The sequence below is a fragment of the Lynx rufus genome, unplaced genomic scaffold, assembly GCF_022079265.1.
Source record: "Lynx rufus isolate CCGP_SWC_20201006 ecotype Redwood Valley unplaced genomic scaffold, mLynRuf1.p SCAF_8, whole genome shotgun sequence".
NCBI lineage: Eukaryota > Metazoa > Chordata > Mammalia > Carnivora > Felidae > Lynx > Lynx rufus.
In genome coordinates, this window is record NW_025814896.1 from 87125260 (window position 1) to 87141762 (window position 16503).

Here is a 16503-nt window from a genome sequence, read left to right on the forward strand (position 1 = left end):
TCTGGGGGTGCTCCGAACTCCTGTTCCCAAAGGTTTCCCCAAGGAAAGGGAACTCCGTTTTCCTCAAGGGAGATGTGGAAGTACTGGGAATTTTGGGGGGTATTCGTTTGAATGTGCAAGAGGGAAACAAAATGTGCTGCTGGGATTTCACTTCCCACTTTTCCGGCCCGCAGGCTGGGCGAGAGAAAGTGCAGTTTTCCGGGGAGGGAGCTGTGATTGGCGGCGAGACTCCCGCCTCTGCGAGTGCGGGGAGGGTGTCGGAGTAGCCCGGGGGCTCAAACCTCCGAGAGTGTAGGGGCGCCCGGACGCCGCAGACCCGGAGAGTCCAGCTGCTCCGAGTCTGCGGGGGCAGACGCGGAGCTGGGCGGTGCCCGGCAGAAGGTGCGATCCGGACGGGCGCCGAGGCCGGGGAGCCTGGACAGCGAGACCTGTCGCCGGCGGGGTGCGGGCACGTGCCCGGTGCACCCTCAGGCCTGGGGGCCAGATTGGCCCTCGCTGGGCCGCGGGGCGCGGCGGTGCTGGCCCCTGGCCCCAGGTGCGCTACGCCCCCCGGAGGATTTTCCGGTCCCGTGTGCAGAGGGACGACCAGGAACTCGGGCTCAGTCTCCACCCCGAAGTGGGGCGGGTCCGCCCGGAATAAGACCCGCTGTCCGGCCCCGGCAAGGGTGTGTTCTGCGCGGCCTCAGAGGACGAGCGCTGCCCATTCTCGGCACTAGCGGTAAGGGGGCGCCAGGACGGGGGATCCTGGGCTCGGGGAAGGGGGCGCAGCAGCCTCGGGGAGCCTCGCGGGGACAGCCCTGCGCCGCGCCCAGGAGGGGGTGCCCGCCGCCGGCCTGCGGGCGGGGCTCGGCGGCCACGGGGTGGAGCTGGCGCCGCCGGGCCGGGGCTCGCTCGTGGTGGGCCAAGCGGAGGCAAACGCGGCCCACATCCACCGGTACCTTCCAGAAGGAGCAGTTTATACGGCTCAGAAAGTAGACCAGAGACCACAACAGTTATTCATTGTGCCAAGCACTGTGCTGGCTTTGGGAATTAACTAGAAAGGATTGAGTTAATACTCCCTGCAGCCGACTCCATCTCATACCTAAGTTTTCTTTTGAATTCTTTCTTTCCTCTTTTTAAGAAACTACTCCCTTTCCCTAGTTTCGTACCCTTTTCTTGTCGTGTATCTAATGCCCCCAGCATAATGTCTGGCTGGCACATGGGAATCAGTTGTTATTATGAGATACATGACTTGAGCCTGAGAGTGGCACGGTCTCACTCTTTTGTCTTGGCTTTGACTAGCGGGAGATTTGGGGCCCAAGAGGCTATTGCTTTTCAACAGTCTGCCCCACTTGAAGTGTTTCCCAGGTTGATGCAAGTCTGTGAGGTGTAACGAGTAACCCACACCTTTTGTGACAAGTGGCCGGCCATCTGCTCTCTCCCGCTGATGGTGGGAAGAATGGATAGGGTCCCCCCCTCCAAATTATCCATCCCACCTCCTCCTTACATTGCAAGTAACACGACTGATAGCCAAACCCTCGCTCTTTAGCTGCCAGGGAATTGTCAGATGACAGAGAGGCGAAAGAGCAAGCAGGAGAGGAAGAGAACAGGAACGAGAAAATGGGTACTCACAGCCACCCGAAATCTGCTTCCTTCCTTCCTTGCCAGAGCCCAGCCCTATCTGGCCAAGGCCAGATCCCTTACATTCAGCTCAGGCCAGATTTCTCTTGTTTTGGGGAAACACACGCACGCACACACACTCAAGCACATGACTATTAGATCTAGGGTGTCTATGACTTTCCCTCCCAAATATTTTTACATTTGGCTAGGGATCGTTTTTCTCTGAAAGCAAGTTAGAGAGTAACATGCACAGTCAAGTCAAACCACACCAGCCCTCAGCATCTTGAAGAGTGAGCCTTCTGGTCATCCATAGACTCATATCCTTTGGCCCATTTCTTTGCTGATGTCTGGCCACTCATTTGTTTTCCCCATCTTGATCCTCTGCTTGTAGACTAAGCCTGCTCCTCTTAGGGGGAGGAGGGGGGATGGAGGTGAGTGTCAGGCACTGCCAGGGAATACTAGAAGCTTCAGAATAAATAAGGGGGGAGGGTTCCTTGGGTGTCAACTTTACCCAGACATTTGAGGTTAAAGTACTTTTTATGCTAAAACAATCATATATTTTGGAGTAGAATTCAGAATTTGTATACTTTTTAAATATAAAACAGGAAACTTAAAAAAAATTCTTCTGCTTGGGCTTTGGGCTGTGCTTTGGCCCAAAGCTAGCCCTTGAGAGTTTCTTTTCTTTTTTCTTTTTTTTCTTGAGGGTTTATTTTCACTGCAGTTAGGGCTACAATGGCGGCAATTTGATAGGCACTGTGATGTCTTCCCTGGAGGGACTTTGAATAACAGTCATGCTTGGTTAATAATTTAATCTTCATTTCCACCTGAGGTAGGGTTAGTAACCTTGTGTTACAGATGAGGGGGCGTGGAGACACGTATTAATAATGCCCCTACATTCTTGAGGGGCTTGGCCTGCGGATGAGAGAATAAACTCACTCATTGTGGCATTGGGCAGAGCTGGGTTGGATGGTAGGTTCTGTTGAATTTAAGTTGTGGCCTTTGAAACCCCTAGGCTGGGTGGACTTGGAGACGGAGAGCTTTCTCAGCAGAGGTGTCTAGGCAGGGGCCTGGTAGCCCCTTTTGGATGGGGCTGTGAAGGGCAGTAGGTTAAACTAATATGACCTCTAAAGCCATATTTTTCACTTCAGGGTACCTCAGAATCCCTCGGGAAGCTTGCATAGCATACAGATTCTTGCCCCACTCCCCACAATTCTGATCCAGTGTAAGAGGGTTGGGTCCAGGAAAATGCATATTTAACAGGTTCCTTGGATGATTGTGATTCAGGTGTTTCTTGGACCTTGTTTTGAGAAACTAAGCTTTGGAAACACTTAAATGAATGTGCATGCCTGATAAATTGAGTAAAGCATTAACAGAAACACAGGACTTCGGGGAACTTAGCCTGTCATTGTGCTGTAAACTCTAATAATGTGGTAAAAGCTGGAATTGTCCCCATTCTCAAGGACAGCTCTTTATTATACCTATTACATCAAATCCCATAGTCTTCCAGTGCTTGACACCCCGAGACCAAATAAAGGGTCTAAACTAAAGGGGTTTTGTCTGCTTGTTTTTAAGCCTAATTGAAACTGAGATGGATTACTATATTGAGGTTATTTTCCCTAATAATTTAGGATTTCTAAGGCCCGTTGCTTGTTTAAAAAAATTTTTGTTTAATGTTTATTTATTTTTGAGACAGAGCACAAGTGGGGGAGGGGCAGAGAGAGAGGGAGACACAGAATCCCAAGTAGGCTCCAGGCTCTGAGCTGTCAGCACAGAGCCAGACGCGGGGCTCGAACTCACGGACTGTGAGATCTTGGCCTGAGCTGAAGTCGGACGCTCAACCGACTGAGCCACCCAGGCGCCCCCACCTTGCTTATTTTGAAATTAGGAGTGACATGTTAGTGTTCAGTGTTTGAATTGGACTAAGAGCTTTTGCTATGGGAACCTGAAGCACCACTTTGGAAGAATTCTTTTTAAATGTTCAAGATACTTGAGGTCAGTAAATTGCCATACTGCTTCTTGGTCTGTTTTGCTAGGCATAAGAACCCAAGTGTATGTTTGCACTAGAATGAACCATAACAGCAAGAGGGGAGAATTGCAGCTATAGGCCAGACTGTAAATTGCTTTGGAAACGCCTTCATCCACCCTACTTCCCCCTTCCCCTTTAAGACGTAGATATAACACAGCATAAGCAGGCTGACTTAGAGCAGGAGGCCCGGAGAGTGCCCTTTGTCAGGTCAATAGAAAGACCTCCCCACCCAGTCACTGTGGATTCATTCCTGGGTTGATGCACTCACCTCACTCCTCCTAAGAGGTAACATTAAATTATTACCAGAAGCTAACATAGAAGGACTGGTTTGTGAGTGGGAACAAGTTCTCCTAATTTATGTGTAATTGAGTCATCTCCCCTGGAGGAAGTCCTTACTAGATACAAGCCTGTTGGTATAATCGGTCCTCAGCATCTTCCCTCTCCTCTCCAGGGGGCTCAGAAAGTTTCTGGGTCCTGCCTAGCTTTAACTTCTGCTATTGATGCTTTTTGGTGCTATACAAGAATCTCTTGACTCAGTAATTCTTATCCTTGTTAGTTAGGACCACTTTGAGAATCTGATTAAAGCCATGAAGTTCTCTAGAGAAAAAGAAACACATATTTGACATTGTTCATACAATTTCAAGGGGTTTATAGACATCTGTCTAAACTCAATCATGGATACATAGCAGTTATGTAGGTTTACTGTTCAGAATTGCCCTAAAAGTTGTCAGTTTGTCAAAATTTAAAAAATGGTTTTGCCTTTGTTCTGGCAATTTGAATTCTGAATTTATCATAAAGGTATACTTGGATATGTATGTAGAGGCATGTGTATAAGGATATATATACTGCAGCCTTGTTTGTAGCAGCAAAAGAGTGGAAATGAGCTAAATATCTATCACCAAGGGGCTGGTTAAATTATGGAACATCCATTCAGTGCAATACCATGCAGCTATTAAAAAGTGATGCAGGTTGAGGGGCTCCTGGGTGGCTCAGTTGGTTAAGCATCCATCTCTTGATTTTGGCTCAGGTCATGATCTCGCAGTTTGTGAGCTCGAGCCCTACATTGGGCTCTGCCCTAGCAGTGTGGAGCCTGCTTAGGGTTCTCTCTCTCTCTCTCTCTCTCTCTCTCTCTCTCTCTCTCCCTCTCTCCCTCTCTCCCTCTCTCCCTCTCTCTCTCCCTCCCCCACTCTCTCTGCCCCTCCCCCCTCTCTTTTTCTTTCTCTCTCTCTCTCTCTCTGCCCCTCTCCCTGCTTGTGCTCTCTCTCTCTCTCAAAAAAAAAAAAAAAAAAAGTGATGCAGGTTGATAGGAACAGATACAGATTGATATTGAAGATACATTTTTTAAAAAGCAAAATACAGGTGTGCATTGTATGCTGTTTCTTTTGTAAGAATGATGGAAGCTATTTGTAGTCTATATGTTTGTTAATGCATTAAATATTTCCAATAGTATGCACTATAACAGTGGTTGCTATAACTAGGTAGGGGGTAAAGTTCATCCAGATTTACCCCTTTATACCTTTATATATTATTTGAATTTTTATCATATTTTTTTAAAATAGAGAGTTACAGCTATCATCTACCCATTTAACATTGTTTGTGAAGAGGGAGAATGAAGTAGAAATGAAAAGTAGGTGGGCCGGGTGACTTAGTTAGCTGAGCGTCTGACTCTTGGTTTTGGCTCAGGTTATGATCCCAGGGTCGTGGGATCAAGCCCTGCGTTAAGCTCTGTGCTGAGCATGAAACTTGCTTAAGGTTATCTCTCTCCTCTGCCCCTCTCTCCTCTCCCTCTGACCCTCTCCCCAGCTCGTGTGCTCTCTCTCTAAAAAAAAAAAAAAAAGTATATTATCAAATTTTTCCAACCTCAAAATTAATACATGATCATATACTTTCTTATTTGTATACAAAGAGCTAACATGCAATTATGCTTCATTTTCCAATGAGATGTAATAGCAATTGCTCATTCTTGTCACACATTTCAGTTGGATTAATTATTTATTTGGCTTCACTCCAGCTAGTTCCAAAAGGAATGTAAGGTGCCTTGAACTGCATGGTGGAGAAAGCTCTGATTTAAATGGTCTGATCAGTTTCATGTGTGTTTAGCTGCAGAAGCAGAGAGAGGAGGTAGATGGAATATGTCCCAGCTTGTAGACTAGATAGACCAGCTTGCAGGGCCCTAGGTCGAAGTCCTAGCAGTGATATCAGACCTTGGCACTGAGGGGCCTGGCCTTGGCTCCAGAGCCTGGACCTCGTCTTCAGCCAGATGTGTCTTAGTCAATGAGGGCTCTGCCTCTGCATGTCAGAGCCTCCGTGTCACAGATATTAATAGGTAATATTCACCAGTGTTTCCTATGAGCCTGACCCTGTGCCAAACAACTGGCATGTTATTTATTAAATTTTCATCCATATTATGGGGGTGCTACCATTATTGCCCCATTCTATAAGTGAGGAAACTGAGGCACAAAGGGGTTGAGCAATTTGCTGGAGGCCACATACTAGCAAGCCGTAGAATCAAGATTTGAATATAGCAGTCTGATTCAATATTTTGTGCTCTATCACTCTTTTATACCATATAATGGATTAAGAATGGGGAATCAGCCTGAATAGGCAGGGCTGGGACATTAAGATGAAAGTGGGGCTGGACCCTTTCAGAGGGGAAGAGGTAGAGCCTGTGTCCATACCACTTGTCCATGATGAACTCGATCCTAACCTTGTAAGTATCCAAGGGGTCCCATGTGATAGATGAGTGAGGAGTGTGACAGGCGCGGACCAAGGCAGTGTGCTGCTCTTGGTTCCATAGGCCCATCCATGTGGTAGCAACACTTGGGGCAGCATTTAAAGGTAGGAGAGATAGGTCAGCACTTTGGGGAAGGGTCGTTAGGTGCTAGGCAGGCTGTTGGCAGCCCCTGCCACATGGATAAAGTTTCACTTATTTATTATATAATGTGACAGGCACTAGAGATTCAAAGATACAGCACACAGACTCCATCCTTAGGGAGATAAACAAGCAAATCAATAATTCAAAACTCCTAGGACTGCATGATAAATGATTTGATACACTATGCACAGACTGCCATGGAACAATAGAGGAGGTGTACCTAACTCCATCCATCGTGGGTGGTCAGAGAAGGCTTCCTGGAGGTGGGTAGGAGAAGAAAAGTTTATGTACAGGCTTGAGGATGACAAAGCAAGACCATTATTCACTGGAGGTGTGGCATATTGATCGGAGCTGGTCCCAGATGGAAGAGTGAGAGGGCGCTCAGAAATTCAGGTCATTCTGTAGGCCTGCGGGAGCCGGGACCAATCAGTGTTGGGGGACAGGTCCTAGCAGGTCCAAGGATTCCATAGTTAGAACTTCTGTCCTGGATTGTAGATCCCTATTTTCTTTCACATCTGTTCTATTGCTTAGTACAGTTATCTTTTTATTTTTTATGTTTTAAATGTTTATTTTTGAGAGAGTATGCCAGCAGGGGAGGGGGAGGGGCACCGTGACAGGGAGAGGGAGAGGCAGAGAGAGGATGGGGACAGAGGATCTGAAGCAGGCTCTGTGCTGATAGCAGACTTAATCTGGGTGAGGGGCCTCTCCATGCTCCTGTCTCTCTGTGATTCTCCTATCACAGGAACGGTCACACCTTATTGTGTCTAGTTCTAGGCCTCGCCGGCCCCTCAGCTCTGAGCTCCTCTGAGGGCAAGAACTGTACAACCTCCATCTCCTGGCCTAGCATATAGTGTGTATTACTGTGTGTGCTGAGTGAGTGTATGATTTCCCATGGCCTGGAAAATTTAGTCCAGCCTCCAAGCTCACAAAACGAACCATTTGTGAAAATTCTCTCTCCGGCCTTTGTCTCCCACCACTCTCTCCATGGTCTAAAGCTCCAGCCCCACCCTGAATGAAATATTTTCCAAAGCATAGCTGAAGCTTCATTTTTACTATTCTCTCTCTGCCTGCAAAACTCTTTTGTCATTGGAATCCTATCTGTCCTTGGAAGCATAAGTCACATGAGAGCATTTGACTGGGGAGGGGGCAGGGTTGGGGTGGGGAGCTTTGTCTTCTCCCACCATGCAACTCTGATAAGTTACCACATGCCGCTCTGTCTTTGAATTGGCTATGTATCGGTTTATTTCTCATACATGCTCCTTGACAGCAAGATACTGTCTCCTCTGTCTCTGTTTCTGTCACAATGCCTGGACCTGATGGGGTAAAATCAGTATTTATGTAAGGACTATGAGTGCCTGCATGCATGGTGAGCGGCAGTTTTGGAACTGGGGTCTCACACAAGGGACCACCTGTGTGAGAAGCAGGGCCTGGAACAGGATTTGAGGGGAGTAACCAGAGGTGCTTATTGTAACTAGATTCAATAAGGGCTTTGGGCCCCACCCAAGATTTACTGACTCAAGCTCTAGAATACAGCAGCTCCCAAATCTGTATTTCTAAACACTCCCCAGGTGATTTTTGTGCTCACTAAAATTAAAGAATTTTTTCCTAGAGATCATGTTTGGTGCTTTACAGTGTGTATTATAATTAGGATCCTTTTGAAGCCATAGCTACAGATGCGGTGTCCCGACATCATCCAAGGCCAGAAGAAAGGAGGAAGGTGGCAGGCTAACTTTGTCTTTTTAGCCTGGGGGGGGGGAATCTTTCTCCAAGCCTCTTGGTAGGTTTGTTCTTATTTCTCATCGGTCAGAGTGGGTCACGTGGCCACTTGAAAACTGTTTGTTGCCGTTGGAATGGGGTTGCCTTAGACCAATCATTCTTTCTTTCCTGGTTTTCCAAGCCCAACCACTAAACCCATGAAAAGTTCTCTAATGAGGAAAGAAGGTATGATGGGGATTGACATTATTACTAATCCTCTCAGAAATCCTGCACAACAGTCACTACTATGTCAAAATTTTATTCCAGAATAGAGTAGCCGTCTTAGGTGAGGTTAAATCTGAAGGGCAGAGCAGAGACTGGAATTTGGCCCTTGTTCTGGATTCCCAGCCTGCTATGTCCAGCACAGAATGAGCTCCATTACAGCCTCTGCCAGCATGTGGGAAGAGAATTGAATTCAGAGTTTCACAGATATCATAAAATAACAGATCGGGTCTGCCAGGAGTAATACATGTTTGCAGTGAATGTTTTTGAGAACTCTACTATTTAAATAATCTTGGTCGAATACATTTCCTGAGTCATATTTATGCAGATATTTGAAAAAAATGTTAATGTTGGGTGCCTGGGTGGCTCAGTCAGTTAAGTGTCCGACTTGGGCTCAGGTAATGATCTCATGGTTTGTGAGTTCTAGTCCCTGCATGGGGCTCTCTGCTGTTGGCACAGAGCCTGCTTCAGAGCCTCTGTCTCCCTCTCTGGCCCTCCCCCTGCTCATACGTGCTCTCTCTTTTTCTATCTCCCAGAAATAAGTAAGCATTAAAAAAATGTTACTTTATGACTTTTCCCTCATCGCTATAATTTTTCCTGTTTTTACCCCCATTCCCTTTTGCTTGATGTATGATCATGAATGGGAATCTATACTTAGGAATGACCATGAAGCATTTTGAGGACCTTTCTGAGCATCAGTAGTTGGAATCTAGAATCATTACTATAGGGCAATAGTTCTCAAGTTTGAGAATGCATCAGAATCACCTGGCGGGCTTCTTCAAAACCATATTGCTGGGCCCTGCCCTCAGAGTTGTAGATTCTGTAGGTGTGGTATTGAGTCCAAGAACGTGCACTTTTAACAAGTTCACAGCTTATGGTAACATTGGTCTGGAAACCACACTTTCATAAACGCTGAGTTATATGAACTTCTTTTAGATTGAAATACTGGTCTGGTATTTATTGAAAAGATAACACAATGAGATTCTAATTGTGCACGTGGAACATTCTATTCTTTCCAGGTTCTCTTGAGCTCCCTATTATAGCTGCCCTGGGGTCTCCCCACTGAGGCTGTGATTTGGACAGACTGGACTCCCCAGATTTTCTGTGGTTTGGTGAATCTGTGGGAGGGTTATTCCTTGGAAGTGAGAGGGTGGAGTGACACCCACATGCCCTCCCTCCAGGCCAGACATGGTTGTGAAATACTCGAGACACAGCAGTGGAATATGATATGGTTCCACATATGAGATACCTAGTAGCCAAATCCAGAGACAAGAAGTAGAATGATGGCTAACAGAGGCTGAGGTAAAGGAGAAATGGGGAGTTACTATTGAATAGGTACAGAATTTTTGTTTGGGATGATGGAGAAATTCTGGAAATGGATAGTGGTGATGATTGCATGACATTGTGAATGTAATTAATACTACTGAATTATACACTTAAAATTGGCTAAAATGGTAAGTGTTGTTATGTATATTTTACCACAATTTAAAAAAATATCTTGCTTTCGTTACTGTCTCCCAGTGGTCTGCTGGAAGGTCCTTGTATTAGTCTATTAGAAGTGATTGTTAAATTGTCAGGGGTTTGTGATCTGATGGTTAAATATAGTCACTATTTAAAATTCAATTATATAAATTTAGGAGTAAATAAATTACATTAGGGGCGCCTGGGTGGCTAAGTCCGTTAAGCATCTGACTTCGGCTCAGGTCATGATCTAGCCGTCTGTGAGTTTGAGCCCTGCGTCAGGCTCTGTGCTGACAACTTGGAGCCTGCTTCAGAATCTGTGTCCCGCCTCTCTCTCTGCCCCTCCCCTGCTCGTGTTCTGTCTCACTCCCAAAAATAAATAAATAAATGTTAAAAAAAAATTTTTTTTAAGTATCTCTTTCCCCGGGCGCCTGGGTGGGTCAGTCAGTTAAGCATCCAACTTCAGCTCAGGTCATGGTCTCACGGTTCATGAGTTCGAGCCCCACAACAGGCTTCCTGCCGTCAGCACAGAGCCTGCTTTGGATCCTCTGTACACCCCTCTCACCTCTCTCTCCAATATAAAAAAATAAACATTTTTAAAAAATGAATAAAAGTATCTCTTTCCCATTGCTAGAACAATCACTTTATTTTATTTCTACTAGTTTTTCTTCCACCCTTTTCATGTTCCAATTGAGGGCACTCCTGCCCAGGATGTTAAAGTAACTCATTTACTATATGACTCATTTTGTTTCCCACCCACTCAACTTAGCCACAACCTCTTCTTTTCTATGCACCCCAAAATACCCAAAGGCACGGCTGTTTGGAAAGGGCTAGAATTCAATTTAAGAAAGTTTCCTTGGAAGATCCCAAGTAGCTGGTGCGTTATTCCTACAAACATATTCCAATCCTGCCCCACCAGAAAGATATGGTAAGGCCAGCAGTTTGCAGATAAACTGAACAGCTGGGCCTCCAAAGAAAGAAAACCCTGATTTATGGCCATTTCTTTGGCATAAATGCCAACATAACTGATTTCAAGTTACCCATGTTACGTCACTGAATTTAGAACTGGAAATAGGTAGTAGTACACCATTATATTGTGTTTCCAGACAAAATAGATATAAGTAATCACAAGAACATATATGATAATAAAAGGTAGTAAAGTAATTAGAAAGTGATGTGATTTTAAATATAACTTATCTATAAATATTTATATTTTAATTTTATTTATTTATTTATGTTTATTTTTGAGAGAGAGAAAGAGACAGAGCATGAGTAGAGGAGGGACAGAGAGAGAGGGGGAGACACAGAATCTGAAGCAGGCTCCAGGTTCTGAGCTGTCAACACAGAGCCCAATGCAGGGCTTGAACTCATGAACTGACTCAGACTCCAACCGACTGAGCCACCCAGGCACTCCAAGAGATACTTTTAAAGAAAGTTTTTATTATGGACGTTTTCCATCATATACCAGAGTGAGAGAATAGTAAAATGTATCTATTCATCACCAAGCTCAACAGTTACCAATCTTTCACCAAAAAAGAGACCTTCCAACTACTGAAGTAATAAGGGGGAGGAGTACAAAGGAAAAAAATGGCTAGATAGATTGAAAATTTTCTTCCAAGTTTTGGCTGTACTGAATTAAAAGGATGATGTTAAATTGGTAAAATACTTAATAATACATTTAGATATAAAATATTACATTTTATAACATAATAATTTCTATAAATGTTAGTAAAGAACTAAGATGCTAAAAATGGGTGAAAAATGCCAACAGATAATACACAAAGAGGGATATGAGTTGAAAAAAGAGAGAAAGATTCAGTGTTCCTATAACTAATCTAAAAAGCAAGTTAGGGGCACCTGGGTGGCTCAGTTGGTTAAGGGTCTGACTCTTGATCTCAGCTCAGGTCTTGATCTCAGGGTTGTGAGTTCAAGCCCTGTGTTGGGCTCCATGCTGGGCATGGAGCCTACTTAACAACAACAAAAAAGCAGGTTAAACCAATAATAAGGTTTAATATTACACCCAAATATTACGTTATAAACACATAAATAAAGCAAGCAAGCATATGGCTGGCTGGGCTTTGGATACCCTTGTAAATTTGGAGGACAAATGGAAATTTTCATAAATATCAGATATCATAAGAAATAGGTCAAAAGAAGAATGAAATATCTTACAAAGATAATTATAAAGATTGTAGCCTTGTTTATATGTGTGTGTGTGTGTGTGTGTGTGCATGTACTATTTTAATATATAAATATATAAAATATGCTTCAGGGGCACCTGGGTGGTTCGGTCAGTTAAGCATCCAGCTCTTGGTTTCAGCTCAGGTCATGATCGAGCCCTGAGTCAGGCTCTGCACTGAGCACAGAACCTGCTTAGGATTTTCTCTCTCTCCCTCTCTCTCCCTCTCTCTCTGTCTGCCCCTCCCTTGCTATCACATGCTCTAAATAAATAAATAAGTAAATAAATAAATAAACAAACACATCTATCTATATCTACATATATAGATATAGATAGATATAGATAGATATACACTTCCCAGCATGCATTTGTGCGAAGGTTCTTCTCATTGGTCACCTTTCCCTGCATCCATTTTGCCACGACTGTGTCCACCTAACACCTCTTTGCTCATTTGGAGGTGAATAGGGTCAGTAACAGACCCATCTCACAACTCCTCAAGTCGGATTGGTGGGCTGGGATGAGGTTTTCTGGATGGATCCCCTTATCAGACAGAGCTGATAGGGAGTTATAACCCATCTCCCCACTATCATGTACACACATACAAACACATGCACATACACACACTTACTCTCCATCTGTCTTAAATTAGTTTCTATTCCTCTTGGCTTCTGACATAATCTCATGTCAGTCCTAGGCTTTTCAGTTTTGCCAGGAGTTTCTTCCTGCGCCTCCCCATGCCTTCATCGGGTTTTTGATGAAAAATTGGGAGAGGCTACGTCAGAAATAGCAAGTTCCCTATGTGAATCAGAATCCACTGTGGAAGAATTTGAACAGTTCTGTTTTTGTATTCTTCTGCCAGAGTCAGCTTGAATTCTGGCAAGATTTGGAAATAGAACCCCGCCCTGGCCCACCGAGGGAGTGGCTGCTCCGGGGGCTGTCAGCTGCCCACAAAGCCAGAACTTGCATATTTTCAGGGCATGGGAGGTGACAGGAGAAAATGTGACATTTAAGAGAGCAGTGTTTATTCTCTGCTCACTTCCAGATCTCAGAGGCTGAGCCGCTGTAAATCTACGAAGGAAAACTCAAAGCTTTCTCTGTTCATCTGGGAAGAGAGTTTTTCTTCCCTCCTGGGCAAAAAGTGGTGGTGTTGATAAGGAAAGGATTGGGCTGCATTGTACTCTGTTTTCCTACCTACAAATAAATAAAACCAGCCAGACAACACGGAGGCTGGCTGCATGTCTGGTTTCTCACCGACTCCTTCTTTCCTGTGCTTCAGTTTCTCATTCAGATCCAGATGTCTGTTCCCTTCCTGCATCGCAAGGCTTTTGTAAAGAAAGATGGAGTGGATTTTAGTTCTCTGGGAAGGAGTGTAAGAGAAAGAGTAGATGCTAGATTCAGGGTTCTTTTTTCTGAAGAGGTCCTCCTCTTGCCTTATCTCTAAGACTCATGCTTGCTGACACAAGAAAAGATACCAAGACCTTGGAATCTGGGTCTTGGGACATGGCAGCCTGAACTATGATTCATAAGGAGAGGCCGGGGTGACTCAAGTGCAGATGGACACATGAAAACATGATGCTAGAACAGACCAGAACTGGAGATCGGTGCAGGAGCTTGTGACGAGTTGCGGTTTCTGCATCAGATTCTCACTTGCCTGGAATAGTTTATTTCTGGTATTTCTGAAGAAGGAACATGGAATAAAGTGACCATTCACTTTTCCTTGAAGTCCTCTGATTCCAAAATAACTCTGAAAATGGGTCAGTAAACATAATGTAACCTGTTGGCAAAACCTAACCACAAGGAACAGATTTTCTCTTTAAATAATTGTTATACCTGAGGAGACATGATTTTGCCCATGATGCTGTTCAAAAGCTATATGGAATTTTAGGTTCCACAGAGTGAGGTTTTGCCTTAAAAGTGGGTATTGCTAAATGAAGGGTAAGAGCAACGTGCTTGCCCTGAGAGGGTACTATCAGCATACAAAGCTGAGACCTTGGCCTCTTAAGCTGTATAGATGTATATTATTTTATTGAGGTATAATTTACATACAATAAAATGCACAGGTCTTAACTGGTTAGTTTAGTGAGTTTTTTTTTTTTAACTTTTTTTAATGTTTATTTATTTTTGAGAAAGAGAGAGATCATGAGCAGGGGAGGAGAAGAGAAAGAGGGAAACAGAATCTGAAGTGGGCTCCAGGCTCCGAGCCGTCAGCACAGAGCCCAATGTGGGGCTCAAACCCATGAACCGCGGATCATGACCTGCACTGAAGTTGGACGCTTAACCAACCGAGCCACCCAGGTGCCCCTAAGGAGGTGTTTTGTTTTTTTTTAAGAGTTCACATTTTAAAAAATTATTTTTAAAAATTTTGGTAAAATAGACATAGGGTAAAATTTACCATCTTGACCATTTTAAGTGTATATAGTTCAGTGGCATTAAGCATATTTACAGTGTTTTACAACCATCACCACTGTCTAATCACAGAACTCTTCATTTTGTTAAACTGAAACTTTGTACCTGCTAGACTATAACTTCTTATTCCTTCCTTCTTTCACCACCTGACACTGCCATTCTACTTTCTGTCTTATGAATCTGACTTCTCTAAGCACCTAAAATGAGTGGAATTATATAGTATTTATGACTTTTATTACTGGCTTATTTCACTTAACACAATGTCCTTAAGGTTTATCAATGTTGTAGCACATGCCAAATTTCCTTACTCTTTAAGGCTGAATAATACTCCACTTTGTGTACATATGTACCAGATTTTGCTTATCCATCCACCCGTCAATTGAGACATGGGTTGCATGTGGTTCCACCTTTTGGCTACTGTGAATAATGCTGTTGTGAACACAGGTATACAAATATTTCTTCAAGGTTCTGCTTTTCAGTTCTTTTGAATACCTATGTACCCAGAAGTATATATATCTAGAATATATACCCAGAAGTGGAATTCCTGGACCTTATGGTAATTATTCTATTTTTATTTTGGGAGGGGGGAACTGCCATACTGATTTTCACAGTGGCTGTACCATTTCACATTCTTTTTTTTTTTTTTTTTTTAAGTTTTTGAGAGCGTGAGCAGGGGAGGGGCAGAGAGAGAGGGGAACAGAGGATCCAAAGTGTGCTTCACACTGACAGCACCGAGCCCAGTGCAGGGCTCGAACCCATGAACCGCAAGATCATGACCAGAGCTGAAGTCGGACACTCAACTCACTGAGCCACCAAAGCACCCCTGTACCGTTTTACATTCTTACAATAGTATGCAAGTGTCCCAATTTCTCCACATCTTCACCAACACTTTTTTCTCTGTGTGCGTTTTTTATAGTTGCCATCGTAATAGGTATGAGGTGAATTCAGTAAGTTTTGACGAATGCATACAGCTGGGTACTATTGCCTCAGTCGAGATAAGGAACATTTCCATCCCCACCTAAATTTCCCTCTCTCATGCTTCTCTACAGTTAGTATGCCCTCTGCCTCATCACCACCTCCAACCCCTGGAAAGTGAGGGCCCAGGATGGAAATCTGGTGAGCAGAGTCCAGGGGGGGTGCCATCTTAGAATTCAGACAGCTGTGAGGACCATGATCTTGTCAGAGGACAGACACACACAGACTTGGTGGCCAAAGGAAACATGTGGGAAATCTGGTTTGACGTGTCGGTAGACGTGAAAGCTGAACTCTGTACCTCTCAGGTGTTTTTAATAAGGATAGAGTTAGTAACCCATACCTTACACAGCTCACTATACAGGTAATGCTAGAATATGTAGATGTGGCAGTAAAGGTTACTTGGAGAGAATAGAGTAATAAAAAGAATAGCTTACATTGTTGAGTACATAATGTGTGTACCATTCTAAATATTTCATATGATGTAATGACTTGATTAATCTTTGCAACAACCCTATAAAGTAACTATTGTTATTAATTCCATGTTGGGGCACCTGGGTGGCTCAGTCAGTTAAGCCTCCGACTTCGCTCAGGTCATGATCTCATGGTTTGTGAATTTGAGCTCAGAGCCTGGAGCCTGCTTCAGATTCTGTGTCTCTGTCTGTCTCTCTTTCTCTCTCTCTCTCTCTCTCTCTCTCTCAAAAATAAATAAACATGAAAAAAATAATTGCATGTTCCTAATGAGGAAACTGAAGTGCAGAGAAATAATAACTTGCCCCAGGTCAAATAGCTATGAGTGTGTTTAGGAGAGTTATAAACCCAAGTGGTTGGGCTCCAGGCTGCAGCCACTTTGCAATGGAGGAAATATGACATGGTCTTTGAAGGAAGAGTTCCTGCCTGTCTGAAGGCCATCATGTAAAATTAGCAGTTAGACCACGAGGCTGGCTACACCACCCTCAGTGTGGACCTTCCTGTTCTGTCTCTCATCAGAAGGATGGCATGGATTCT

The 16503-nt window shown here is 44.1% G+C and overlaps 1 protein-coding gene across 1 annotated transcript in view; it reads left to right on the plus strand.

Annotated features, from left to right (window-relative positions):
• The first annotated feature begins 302 nt into the window (after positions 1–302).
• The window catches only part of ANXA4 (annexin A4), a 60512-nt gene continuing 44311 nt past the window's right edge, over positions 303–16503 (plus strand). Inside the window, exon 1 of the mRNA XM_047068348.1 lies at positions 303–718. The gene's annotated coding sequence lies outside the window, so the exon portion shown is untranslated. The remainder of the gene's footprint in view (positions 719–16503) is intronic.